This window comes from Bos mutus, chromosome 7 (genome assembly GCF_027580195.1).
Source record: "Bos mutus isolate GX-2022 chromosome 7, NWIPB_WYAK_1.1, whole genome shotgun sequence".
Taxonomy (NCBI): domain Eukaryota; kingdom Metazoa; phylum Chordata; class Mammalia; order Artiodactyla; family Bovidae; genus Bos; species Bos mutus.
This window is the reverse complement of record NC_091623.1, coordinates 58756851-58771327: the sequence shown is the minus strand read 5'-3', so window position 1 is coordinate 58771327 and position 14477 is coordinate 58756851. Positions and strand designations below refer to the sequence as shown.

Genomic DNA, 14477 nt, shown 5'->3' with positions numbered 1-14477 from the left:
ATTGCACCCATTTTACAGATGAGGAAACTGAGACTCAGCCAGGGGAAAACACTTGCCCAAAATGACATTACCAGGACTCAAACTCAGGTCTGTTTGCTCCATTGAGCCCAGCTTCATGGTCCCCAAGGAACATAAAATTCAGGGCAGATCCACATGTGGTGGGTTATAAGGCCTGGGAGAGGGTGACAGTCACTCTGGCCACCTCTGTATCGTCTTCAGTGAGTAACTTTCACCCCATTAGATCTCCCAGCTTCTGTATCCATCATTTGATTTTTCTCTTCATCACAGTGCCATTGAACTGTCTGGGCTGGGTGGTTAATATCTTTAAAAATTTTTTACTTATTTATTTGGCTGTGCTGGGTGTTAGTTGTGGCATATGGGATCTTTTGACTGGGGATTTTTCTCTAGTTCCGATGAGTGTGGGCTACTTTCCAGTTGCCTTGCACAGGCTTCTCGTTGCAGTGGCTTTTCTTGCGGAGCATGGGCTCTAGGCAGATGGACTTCAGTAGTTGCAGCTAGCGGGCTCTAAAGAGCAGGTTGAATAGTGTGCACATGGGTATAGTTGCTCCAGGGCATGTGGGATCTTCCTGGACCAGGGGTTGAACCCGTGTCTTCTGCATTGGCAGGTAGATTCCTTACCACTGAGCCACCAGGGAAGTCCACATGTGGAATTTTTAGTTGCAGCATACGAACTCTTAGTTGTGATATGTGGGATCTAGTTCCCTGACCAGGGATTGAACTTGGGCCCCCTGCATTGAAAGTGTGGAGTTGTAGCCACTCGGACGACCAGGGAAGTCCCCGGGTGGTTAATATCTTGCTCCATCCAGGACTTGGTAAAGAGCATCTCCTAGCAGGATGCCTTGCTGCTGTTTGTAACAATGATGCTTTTGTGTGACATCATCCACATGGACTCAGTCAACCCACTGGGGCAGGCATCATGGATATCCCCATTTTACAGATGAGAAGAATGAGGCTTAGCAAGGGGAAGTCTCTTGCTCCAGGTCCTGCAGGAAGATTTGAGTCTGGACAGTCAGACTCTGGTCCCCAAGACTGTACCACCTGGCTTTGTTCCTGGCTGCGTGGTGGCATTTTGCTTTATGATTTCCCGAGTGCCCCGTTAATCGTCTGAACAAAGCGATTACCACATCTTTTATATATGGCCCAATGTCTAATTGTCCAGGCCATGGAACCAGTGACTCAAAACCTCCCTCCCTAATTGTCTTTCCTGCACAATTAGTACCTCGTTATATATGGTTCCGTGGTCGCCTGCATTTCTGCAGTCTACCAGCCTTGCTGCTAATCATCTGAACTCTGTAATTAATGCCCTATTCTAGACCGTCTTCTCTTCTCTGTGTAGTTAGAGCCATTCTCATTTCTGGGGTGAGGGTTGGTAGTGCTCATAAGAGAAAAATGCAGCCCCTGCCCACAGGAAAGTCATTGTCTATTTGGAAAGGCAACAAGCAAATGCAGAATTTGCTTTCCGCTTGTGGGAGCTACAAATCCTGGTTGTAGAGTGGTAAATAGATCAAAGGTTCCCTCTGATGGAGGAAGGGCAATGGAGATTGGGTCATGCAGGATGCATAGGAGTTTGTGAGATGGAAGGGAATTCCAAGCAGAAGGAACAGCATGTGCAAAGGTTTAGATGTTGAAAGAGCTGGGAATTAGGGGAGGGAGCCGGTGAGAATTAGTAAAACAGGCTGGCTTGATTGTGGAATTATGGCAGGAGAGAATTTAGAAAGAACAAGAAAGACTTAACAGGGGTCCTATATGGAGATATTAAAGAGCAGGTTGAGGACTTAGATTTTATCCCCTGGGGATCTATGAAAGGGTTTGGGCTGAAGAGAGGTTTGGTCAGGTTTAATTTTTTTAAGTGTTCTAGTTACTGTAGGGAGAATAAATTGGAAGGGAAGAGAAATGGAGGCCATGAGACCAGGAAACAGGTGGCATGGACTGTTGCCCACCCGGCTCCTCAGTCCATGGGATTTTCCATGTATGAATACTGGAGTGGGTTGCCATTTCCTTCTCCAAGGGATCTTCCCAACCCAGGGATTGAACCTGGGTCTCCCGCATTGTAGGCAGATGCTTTACCATCTGAGCTACCAGGGAAGCCTTTCTGTTGTCCAGAGATAAAATTAAGGTGGAATTGAGTGGATCAGAGGTTATGGGGATGGAAGGGAGTGGATGGATAAGAGAGAGATTTACAGGACAGGATGAGCCAGATGTGGAAACTGACAGGTGATGGGTGAGGATGTGGGAGGAAGGGCAGTGGATGCCCAGGTCTTTGATCAAAGGGTATGCAAGGGAGGTTGATGGGGCCATTCCCAAGTAGAGAATAAGAAGGTCTGTAATGAAGATTCTAAGCTCCATTTGAGTCCTACCTGAGGACGGACGTACTGGCCATCCTGGACTGGAGCACAGAAAGCTGTTCAGGGTTTGGGATCTGATTTGGCAGGAACCTCCAAAGCTGTGGCAGCGGATGAGTTCACCAAGAGGGAGAGTGGAGATCTGGAAGCCAGAAATCAGCGATTGCTGTTATAAGCCCCTGAGACTGCAGGGTGGGGAATGTTTGTTATGTGGCACTCTCACAGCATTAGCCAACTGCTACAAGTCTCCAGAAACAGATTCTGGAGCCCTCCAAGGTCAGGCCCCTTTTGTTAGATGTGGAAACATAGCCCATCTGGAGCCGCTCCATGTATGTATCTCAGAAATCCCCAGCCAGACAAGAATCCAGCCTCCTGCAGCTGCTCCCTGAATTAAGAAACTCAAGGGGTTCCAATAGGTTCTGTGGTAAATTACCCATGAAAGTACCAGGGAAAACCTCACTCAGGGGGCGGAGGGCGAGAAGAAGATCTGTGATGATATATCTACAGGAGGAGAAAAAAAAAGATTTGGGAGCTCAGTGGTGGAATGTTCTATAAGAACCTTTTAAAAGCAAACACAGGAGACATGAGCAGTTTTTAAAATGACAGACAATACAATGGAAGATAATATATTTAAAACCCATATCAACTGTTAACAGACCATAAAAATACAGCTACATTAATCTGAGCTGTCTGTCACGGGCCCTCTGAGCAGCTGTGTGATTTTATAGTTTCGCTCCTGGAGGTTTCCTTGACACTTTCACAAATACATCTCAATTTATTTAGATAAGGACAATAGAAATATTGCGCTTTTTTTTTTTTTTTTCCTTTCTTCCTTCCCCTCTTCTTCCTCCACCGCCTCCTGGAACAGCTGAGAGATCTGACAGAGCTGGGCTAGCAGAGCTTTTTCAAATTGAAAAAAAAAAAACAAAACTTTTTTTTTTACTTGGAGAAAAGTTCCTATCGAGGATTCTAGGGCCTCAGAGTTTCAGGGTTGTGGGGAAAGGCCAAGCTGGTGCCTTTGTTGCTGTGTGTCTGCAGGCAAATGCCTTACCTTCTCTGAGGTCTGTTGGCAAAGATCCTGCACATACCTGCTCCTCCTCCCCACACCTGGATAAATCCACACTTACCATCACCATCACCTCCACCACTACAGTTGCTACTCACCTCCTATCTCTCATCTCCTTCTCTCCCCCGGTTCACTAGTACCTATTACAAAGGTCCCCTTGCTCTTTTGCCTACCTGCCAGGCACGATCCTGCCCCACAGCCTTTGCACTTGTTCCCTCCATCCTGAAGGACCTCTCCTCATTCTTCCCATGGCTGGCTCTTCTTCCTGCTTTGGTTTAATGCCACCTCCTCCCAGCAGCTCTCCCTGACTACCCCCAGCTAAAGGAGCTTCCTCGTCCTTTCTTTCACATCAGATCATGTTCTGTCTCCTCCTAGGACTTACATTCCTTGAAAATAATTTATTTGCTCATTCATTAGTTTATTGCCTGTCTCCTACACCAGACTGAACTCCTTGAGGTCAGGGGTCAATCGGTTGGTTGTTTGGTTTATTTTGTTGGTCTGTTTCAGCTACTGATATCTTCCTGGTGCTTGGAACAGGGCTTGGTATACAGTAGGTGCTCAATACACACTTGTTGAGGGATTGAGTGAAGCGGGGAGTGAATAGACCACTCTGGGTTGGGAATGGTGCAGCAACGCCTTGGAGGTAGAATTTGCCATCGGAGGTTGTGAGCCCCAAGCACCTGGAATGGGACCCCAGCCTTCCCTTCTTCTGGGAAGTGGTTCATATCTGACAGTTTAAGACCGCAAGTCCAGGGACTTCCCTGGTAGTCCAGTGGCTAAAACTCCAAGCTTCTAATGCAGGGGGCCTGGTTTTCATCCCTAGTCAGGAAAACTAGATCTTGCATGCTGCAAGGAAGATCAAAGATCTCGTGTGCCACAACTAAGACCTGGTGCAGCCCCAAAACCCCAAACCCAGCACCATGCCAACCACTCTGGGTTCTGCTGCTCACAACCCCCCACCATGAGTGCTGGCGACACCATCCTGGTCAAACAAGGGTCCTCCTCTTGGGCTCCCCCCCACCACCTCCCCTGGTGACTCGGGTGATAAAACCTCTGCCCGCAATTCAGCAGACATAGGTTCAATCCCTGGGTCAGGAAGATCCCCTGGAGGAGGGAATGGCAACCCAATCCAGTATTCTTGGCTGGAGAATCCCATGGACAGAAGAGCCTGGTGGGCTACAGTCCATGGGGTCACAAAGAGCCAGATACAACTGAGCAACTAACACTAACACACGTCCTCCCCCATCTGAGGCATCCTAGATGTCGTCACTGCTGCAGATGAAACCCGCTTGATGCCGGGGAAGGCCCAGCACAGATGTCCCCAGGATGGAACATCTGGGCCGCATATTGCAGCAGCTGGCAGGAGCTGGGACACCACCAGGCACAATGACATCTCTGGGAGGCTAGGTGGCCCTGAGTCGCCTCCGGGTCTCACCATCTGTCTGCAGCCAAAACCTGTCTGATGATTTCTCTGGGCTAGGGAGGAAAGGGTCCCAGAGCTGACTGCCTTCCCTAATTCTTTCATCCCCTCCCTCCTCATTTCCTTCCATCAGTGAATGATAGTCGCTCAGTCACGTCCAACTCTTTGCGACCCCATGGACTGTAGCCTCCCAGGCTCTTCTGTCCATGGAATTCTCCAACCAAGAATACTGGAGCGGGGAGCCATTCCCTTCTCCAGGGGATCTTTCTGACTCAGGGATTGAACCCGGGTCTCCTGCATTGCAGGCAGATTCTTTACCATCTGAGCTACCAGGGAATCTTAAGTCTGGGGCATTATCTCCAAATGATAACCTGAATCCACGCACATGACTCCATCCCACTCCTGCCTCTGCCAAGGCCCAGCCACCATCATCGCTTGTTGGGACCAGTGCAGTAGCATCCCTGTGGTTTAGTCCCAGCTATCTCCCTGCCCCTGTCCCCTCTTACTGTGCCAGCCACACCGACCTCCCTGCTGGACTCAGAACACACCAGGCATGGTCTGGCCTCAAAGTCTTTGCCCATGCTGTTCCCTCTGCCTGGAACAGTCTTCTCAGATCTCCCCATGGCCAGCTCCTCCTCATCCTCCAAGTCTCTGCTCAAATATCACCTCCTCCAAGAAGCCCTCCCGATTTCCCTTGCCTAGTCAATCTAAGGTTAGGCTGCTACAACAGAATGCCATAGACTGGGTGCTCATAAACAAGACATTTACTTCTCATAGTTCTGGAAGCTGGCAGTCCAAGATCAAGATGCAGGAAGAGAGACTTCACTGGTGGTCCAGTGGCTAAGACCCTGTGCTGCCAATGTAGGGGGTCCGGGTTCAATCCCTGGTCAGGGAACTAGATCGCACATGCTGCAACTAAGAGTTCGCATGCCACAACTAAAGCTTCTGTGTGCTGCAACCAAGGAATCTGCATGCCACAATGAGGATTGAAGATACGCTGTGCCACAACCAAGACCCGGTGCAGCCAAATAAATAAATATTTTTTTTAGAAAAAGACACTGGCAGATTTGGTGCCTGCTGAGGATGTGCTTCCTGTTCCATAAAAACAGTCATCTTCTCACTGTGTCCTCACATGGCAGAAAGGGTAAGGGGGCACGCTGGGGTCTCATGTATAAGGGCGTGCGTGCATGTTAAGTCGCTTCAGCGGTGTCCGACTCTTTGTGACCTTATGGACTGCAGCCCACCAGGCTCCTCTGCTCATGGGATTCTCCAGGCAAGAATACTGGAGTGGGTTGCCATTTCCTTCTCCAGGGGATCTTCCTGACCCAGGGATCGAACTCTTGTCTCCTATGTCTCCTGCACTGGCAGGCAGGTTCTTTGCCACCTGGGAAGCCCAGTATAAGGGCACTAATCTCATTAATAAGGACTCCACCCTTATGACCTAAGCACCTCCCAGAGGCCCCACCTCCTCGTACCATCACATTAGGGATTAGGTTTCAACATATGAGTTTGGACAGGACACAAACATACAGCCTATAGCAATCTGCCCATCCTCCCTGACCCCTATCTCTTCCACGCTCCTCTCATCCCATGGGTTTGCCTGCCTTCCACCCAGTACTCGCCTCTCTTTGCTTGGCAAACTTCTGCTAATGCTCTGAGCCCTAGTTCCTTCCAGTCTCCCAGCCCCCTGGGTTCCCTGACCTTGACCCTGAGGGGCTGGGTGAGTCTGTGTCCAGCTCTGCATCCCTGCCGTCCTGGGGTCCCTTGGGGACATCTCAGCACAGGGCTGGACACACAGGAGCTATCATAAAGCATCTGCTGCCCTGTTGCTTTTCTTCCTCAGACCCCTCTTGGCCTGGGTGTCCTTCTAGAATTTCCATGGATCAGGAGTCCAGCTACAGAGTCTGTTTGAAAGGGATGCAATGGCTGGGGGTCGGGGACTGTCTTGAGTGTGGGTTTGCCCAGCATATCCACTTCTTAAATGTGGGTTTTCAGTTTCCTTGGGGGTGGCTCCATGGTCCCTGATGGAGATTTTAGAAGGGTCTGAAGCCCCACAAACCACCCTTTGGCAGTGCCCATCTTCCCCTCTGGCTACCCAATGTCCCAAACCTCTCTTGGCATCTCTCTCTTAGTCTTAGACCCCTGCCCCATCATCAATGGTAGATGGCACCTCGGGACATCCAATCACATTATCAGAGGCACTAAAGAGCCTAGTGGTGAAAACTTGACTCTGGAGCCAGGTGGCCTGAGTTCAAAACCCAGATTTCCACTTGTACTCATTCTGTGTGACATTGGGAAAAGTATTTGCCCTCTCTGAGCCTCAGTTTCCCCATCTCTAAAATGGGGGTAATGACATCTACCACTTAATCTGTTAGAAGGATTAACTGAGTTTCTATGCTGTTTATTTCTCGGGTCTTAGTTCCCCAACCAGGGACTGAATCTGAGCCCCCTGCAGTGGAAGCATGGAGTCTTAACCACTGGACCCCCAGCGAAGTCTCTGTGCTGTTTATTCTAAGACAGAGCTGGGCACATGGGAATTGTCCTAAGAAGTGCTAGTTGCTGTTGTTATTAGTGTTGTTTTATTTCTTTTTTAAAAAAATTTATTTCTCAAATCCCCCAGGGCCCAGTGCCAGCCACGCTCTCCTCTGCTCCTGAGTACAGGGTCCTGGCTCTCAGCCCCTACTCTGTGCAGAGCAGCCACCTGTGCCGAGAGAAGATTCTAGAAGAAGGGGGAGGGGCTGCCTGGTGGCTCTTCTCCTCTCACGTTTGCAGAGCGAGCTCAGTGCGTGCTGACTTTGAACAGAGGTTTTTCTTGGGGACTTTGGGGGTTTAGCAGGGAGGGGCTAAAGGTCCCTGCCCCACCCAGGTGGCTCCTGATATTCTGAGCAGCCCCAGGGATGAGTGAGTTATAAATCAACATCTCACAGGGGACAGCCGCTTTGCGAGCCTGGGGACCTCGAAGAAATGCAGCTCCAGGCCCTGGCAGTGACCCTGGGGGTGACCTTTGCCTGCAGGCTCATCCAACCAATGAGAAAGCCCGCTACGGGTGCCTGGAAACTGTTTCCATGACACCCAGGAGCCGCGGTCCCTGGAAGGGCCTGGTCCGAGGGTGAGGGGCTGCCGGGTAGGGGTGCAAGGCGGGGGGAGGAATGCTTGCAGATAACCATGGCAACGCCAGCAGCTGCGGGAGGCAGGCCCAGCTGGCACGGAGGCGCCTGCCCGCTGGATCCCAGTGCTGCCACCGCCCCCAGGGCCCTCCTCCTGGCACGAGCAGGGACACTGAGGCCCAGAGACACCTGTCGCCCACTTTAGGGTGCCTTTTGGGGATGGAAATTGCACCCTGCCTGTATCACCATGAGGGGCCTCATAGCAAAGTTGGGGGGGGGGCGGGGCTTTGGGAGGCAGAGCAGAGACCCTGCCAGCTTGGCCAGGGGCAATCTGGGAAGGCTTTCTGAAAGAGGTGAGCATTTCCCAAGCATTACTGGTAATGGTTGTTGCCACATCAGCACACACCTATTCCACAATTGACTTGATATCTGCCTTCCACTGACTCACATCTTCTCAAGTAAGTGTACTTAAAAACAGTCTCTGCTTCCCTCCTGCAAATGGAAAGCTGATTGCACCTGCCCAAATACAAGGTGGGTGGCAGAACACACTGGATGGAAACAAAACACAGTCATTCCGTCTAGTGAGGAGGAGTCGCTGCCTGCTCGAGGCTGGGAGCCCGCAGCCTGCTCTCACTTTGTTTACAAGAGGGTGTATGAGAGAAAAGGGTTAAAAACAACCAACCAAGAAAACCCCAGGGCTCTCAGCACTCTCTCCTTTGCATCATCAGAGGTAATGAAAGATAGGGAAACAACTCATTTTTCCCCATGCAAATTAATGATATTGATGGAATGATCCAGAATTGCTCTGGGCTGTGTCACTGAGGGGAATCCTGCCGTGCTGACTGAGGATTTGGTTAGGTAGAAAGGAAGGGCATCCGAGGCAGGGGTGCGCAGCATAGGCAAAGGCTCGGAGGAAGGATTCTTGAGAGGGTGCCATTGTGAGAGAATTTCTCCCTGGGCTCGAAGGAACAGTGTCTTCTGGCCTTTCTAGTGTTTTCCAATGGAGGTGGGTAGGAGAGCAAATGAATCTTTGGTCCAAGAGGGAGGGGGCTTGGGGCTCTGGGTTCTGAGAGAGCACTGCAAGGGGCTGTCTGGGAGGAGGAAGTGTCATGTGGGTGATGATTCCTGGAAGCAGCAGAAAGGGAGGGGAGAGGGAGACCGGTAAGAGAAGGGGCAATATGGGGGCATCGATGAGCAGTGACTACTGTGAGCATCTGGGACCCAATCTTGCTGGGACAGCTGGAATATCGCATAGAGAAATCCTCAGAGTGGTTCCATTTGTACATTAAAGGCTCTGACAAGGCCTGCAAAAGAGACACCTGTTGAACGGTTTCCCAGTTGAGCCTGGATATCAACTTTTTATCCACAGCAGTTTTCTGGACACATTTTTCGAGGCATCAATCATACCTCTGCCTTCTCTGGCCTCTCTCTCTTTTTTTTTTTTGGCCGCATGAACTCTTCCTTGAAGTGCACTGACTTTCCACAGTTGTGGCATGCACAGGCTTCTCCAGTTACAGCACATGGGCTCCAGAGCATGCAGGCTCAGTAGGTGCGGTGTGCCAGCTCTCTAGTTGTGGCATGCAGTTTTAGTTGCCCCACTGCCCCTGGGATCTTTATTCTCCAGTCAGGGATCGAACCCATGTCCTCTGCACTGGAAGACAGATTGTTAACTACTGGACCACCAGGGAAGTCTCTCTTGGCCTACTCTTATATCTAGGTTGTGATGTAAGACAGACAATAAAATAAAATCAATACAATTATTATTCTTTCCCCAAGAGAACATGTACTGCCTTCTGTATCTGAAAAGTCCAAAGTTCTCTTCTTTCAGGTATGGCTAGATCCAGGCACTGAGACAATGATACTGATGCTATTTTTAAAACATACTCCTTTGAGGCATAATTGACATGCAATTTGGCCAACACAAACACATTTGTGATGGGTTATAACATATGTATATGTTCATGAAATGATTACCACAATCAAAATAATAAATTTCATCCCCCAAAGTTTCCTTGTATCCTTTTATAATGTTGGCCCAACACAAGAGGAAAGGCTGGCACTGGGATAGGGCATGGAGTTTCAGAGATGAAACCTGTTGCCTTGGCTCTGTTTTGGTTGTGAGCAATGGAAATTAAACAGTTCTGGGGGAAAAACAGGGCTTTCCTGATGGTTCAGTTGGTAAAGAATCTGCAATGCAGGAGACCCTGGTTCAATTCCTGGGTCAGAAAGATCTGCTGGACAGGGGATAGGCTACCCACTCCAGTATTCTTGGGCTTCCCTTGTGGCTCAGTTGGTAAAGAATCCACACTCAATGCTGGAGACCTGGGTTCATTCACTGGGTTGGGAAGATCCCCAGGAGAAGGGGAAAGGCTGCCCACTCCAGTATTCTGGCCTAGAGAATTCCATGGCATGTATAGTCCATGGGGTTGCAAAGAGTTGGACATGACAGCAATTTTCACTTTCACTTTTGGCAGGAGGGAGGTGAGGGGAAGACCATATAAACAGATTGCAGCAACTGAAAAATTCCAGGGTGCAGCTTCAGGCATAGCTGGATCCAGGAGTTGAGCTGATGTTATTGGAGGTCTATTTCAGTGTCTCAGTTTGACTTTCCTCTGGGTGAGCTTCATTCACAGGCCCCCATTCATAGAGTCAAAAGATTCCCCAAACTCCAGGCTTATTTCTCTTCCCAGGCAGCCTGGCAAGCAGAAATGAAAACCGTCCTGCCTAGGGGTTCCAGTGAAGACCATGGCTAATTCTGACTGGCTTGACTCAGGTCACATGGCCACCTCTGAACCAATCACTGTAGCTGAAGGATGTGACAGTCCCACTAACCAGCTCAGGGTCACCGTAGACCAGGAAATATGTTGGGGTGGGTTCAGACTGGGAGTGAGGAGCAGGCTCCCCCACTCCCAAAGCAGAGCCAGAATTTGTCACTAGCCAATGCAGGGGATATGGGTTCGATCCCTGGTTTGGGAAGATTCCACATGCCATGGGACAACTAAGCCTGTGCACCATGACTGCTGAGCCCGAGAAGCCACAACTACTAGGGCCTGAGAGCCCTAGAGCCTGTGCTCCACAAGAGAAGCCACTGTGCTGAGAAGCCTGTGCACGGCAACAAAAACCAGCCCCCGGTTACCACAACTAGAGAAAGCCTGCGTGCCGCCACAAAAACCCAGTGCAGCCAAAAATTAATCTTAATAAATAAATTACTTTCACTATAATAGGCTGTGTCTCTCTGATCTGTTTCCCATCCATAAAAAGAAACCTATGGGGAAGCCATGATTGAGTCCTTGAGTTGTGGGGCTGCAAGGTGTCTGGAATACCCAGGAGCCTGGAGAGGACTCTCCCTCCCTCCCACCTCTCTCCTGGGACTCCAAGGATTGCTGAATCCTTCCTATAAGCCAGGCCTGATAACATGGATCCACAGCAAGGGCCCCCCCAGTCTCAGCCCATCCAAGAGTAAAATTCATAGACAACATAACTGACCAACACATGTAATTTCAAAAATCATAACTTGCTGGTTATAATATAAAGGAGAAATAAAAAGAAAGTTCTTTTCCATAAAATTCTGTGTATTTCAATATGTAAATGTTCCAGCACAACCATGATAAAAGATTCAACAAAGCCAGCAGAAGCCTCCACCTGATGGGCCCCCATCATTGCTTCTCTGCACCAGGGCAGTTACCTCCACCTTGGTCCCCAGGCTCCCTCCTTGGCTCCCCACAGTCTTCCCTGTGGCCACCAGAGGAGCCCTGTGAGCACCTGAGTCAGGCACCTCCCCATCTCCTCTGCCTACAGCCCTCCAGGGCTCCCACCTTCCTTGGGGTAAAAGCCCAAGGCCTCCTCTGAACTTCCAAAACTGTGGCTCTGCCCTGTCACCTCCCTGCTCTGCCCTCCTCCCTCTCCCCGCCTCGCTCACTCTGCTCCAGCCATGTGGGCTTCCTCATTGTCCCACCAACACACCAGGCCCAGTCCTGCCCCAGGGCCTTTGCACAGGCTGTGCCATCAACCTGGCCAGCTTTTCTCCCAGACATTCATATGTCTGATTTCTCCTCACCCCTGAAGTCTCAGCTCAAACGTCACTTTTTTTCACCACCTCCTTGACCTTCAGTTAAATGCTCCCCAGCCTCCCTCTTTCACTCCCTATCACATCCCTCACTTTGCTTATCTTCTCTTTCTGATTAGGCTTTCTGATAAATCTGATAAGGCTTTCTGATTTTTCTTTAATTCTGTTAATTCTTTGTTGTGTAATCCCAGGAGCCCTACAATAGCACACGCAGTCTTCAATAAATGAATTCATTCAGTGAATGTTTAAATGAGTCCATCATCTCATGCCCATTCTCTGGATGAGGAAGCTGAGGCATGGAGAGGTGAGTTTGCCTGGAGGTAGAATCAGACTTGAGACACTTCGAACTAACAACTCTCAGCTCTGATGCTGAAACCCTGGTGTTCCCCAAGGACCCCAGACCATGAGTTGAGAGGAGGGGAGAGCGACAGTGAAGGAGTTAAACCTCCACCACCACCCATCCCCCCAACTTCAGTCACCAGGCCTGGGTCACTTTGTGCCGAATTCACACATCCACACACGTTTCTGGCTCCTTTGGCTCACCCGTCCCACCCCCAGGGGGAAGCATATTCGTCTCCATGGCAACCGTGTTGTCTCCCATCTGACTGGGGCTGAATGACAGCATTGGGCCAGATGAAGTCACTCGCCACCCACACAGGAGAGATAGGAGCTGGCCCAGAAGTGCCAAGAGCAGGGACGGACTCAGAGGTCCACTTCACCTACCAGCAGACTGCAGCTGGGGGAACAAACCTGTCCGCAGCCCACCATTCCACCATCACAGATCCGTGCCTTGGTGTCTTAAACACTTTGGTGGCCCTGGGGCTTCAGAGAGAGCTCAGATCTCAGGTGTGCAGGGTCGAGCACCCTGGGGAGATTGCATCTGATCCATCTTTGTAACTCCTACTCCTGGCACTGAGCCTGGCACACAGTAGGTGCTCAAGAAATGCTTGAGAAGGAAAGGAAGGAGAAACAGAGGAAGGGGATTGTTGGCCAGAGCTCTTAAGTTCTTACCTAACAGTCTAGATTTCTTCCAGGATTTTTTCCTATCAGCCAGCACTTCTCTTATCAGTTAACCTTTTAGTTATCAGCTCACGCCTTAGTTATCAGCTAACACCTCAGGTATTATCTGTGTCAGAAATATTCAGGGAAGGCTAAAGAATGGGCAACTGAGCCTCAGAAAACAGGTTTGTTTGTTTTTTCCCTCAAATCCCTTCCACCCCTCCCCACCAATTCCCAGCAGGGAGAGAGAGTTGACTGGTTTTGAAGGAAGCTGGGGAAGGGAAGTTCTGAAACCAAAGCTTCTATTCCAGTATTCTTGTCTGGGAAATCCCATATACAGAGTAGCCTGGTGGACTACAGTCCATGGGGCTGCAAAGAGTTGGACATGACTTAATGACCAAACACCACCACTGTCTTTACAATTGGAAGAAAAATCAAACAACAAAAGGTATCATAAGGTGAAAAATGTGGGCTTAGTTCTTAAGGAAGGATTTTCATACCAGTGGAACTATCCAAAACCTGGATGGGTTGCCTTAAGCAGTAATGAGGTCCCCATCACAGGAGGTAATGAAGGTGGGCTAGAGAACCATGCTTAGGAAGAAACAGAGGGAATCAGAGGCAGAAGATTCCAAGAATGCTGTTTTTTATTCTAAGATTTGGTGACAGTTCTAAGATTCTGTGCCTAAGATTCAGCAGCAAACCCCAAGTTTCCACAATGATAGAGGTCTGAGCGGTCATTCTGGAATCTTCTGATTCACCATACAATTCATTGATTCCACAAACAACTGGCCACATGCTGTGAGCCAGGCCTTGTTCTAGGAGCTGGGGACAGAGCAGGGACCAAAAACAGTCAATACCTGACAGTCTTGGGTGCAGACAGGCAAGAAACAGTTAAACCAATGGATTATAATCTATCTAGCCAATAAATTCTCAGTGGGAGAAAAATAGATCAGGGAGGAGGGGCTCTGGAAGTAACCGGTGGAGGGAAATACTAGCTAATACGGTGATGGTGACACTTGAGCTGAGACCTGAAAAAAATGAAGGAAAGAGCCTTCATGTGAACAAAGGGTGTTCCAAACAGAAGAAACAGCCGGGACAAAGAACCTGAGGCACGAACATGCTCAGCGTGTTTGAAAAACAACAAGGAAATGATGGAGGAGAGTTGGAAGTGAGGTAAACACACCTGAGGAGGTGCCATCTGAGCTGAAAAGAAGCTATGCCTCCAAAAACCAGGGGCTGGGGGAAGGCGCCAAGATGGCGGAGGAGTAGGATGGGGAAAACACTTTCTCCCCCACAAATTCATCAAAAGAGCATTTAAACGTCGAGTAAATTCCACAAAACAACTTCTGAATGCCGGCAGAGGACATCAGGCACCCAGAAAAGCAACCCAACTCCTCGAAAGGAGGTAGGAAAAAATATTAAAGACAATAAAAGAGACAAAAGAGGGAGGGACGGA

General features: G+C 49.6%; 1 non-coding gene across 1 annotated transcript; it reads right to left on the bottom strand.

Moving 5' to 3' along the window:
* Window positions 1–2034: 2034 nt before the first annotated feature.
* On the bottom strand, window positions 2035–2106 carry TRNAC-ACA (transfer RNA cysteine (anticodon ACA)). Its single transcript has one exon. It is a non-coding gene; the product is annotated as a tRNA-Cys (tRNA).
* Between the last annotated feature and the right edge of the window lie 12371 nt (window positions 2107–14477).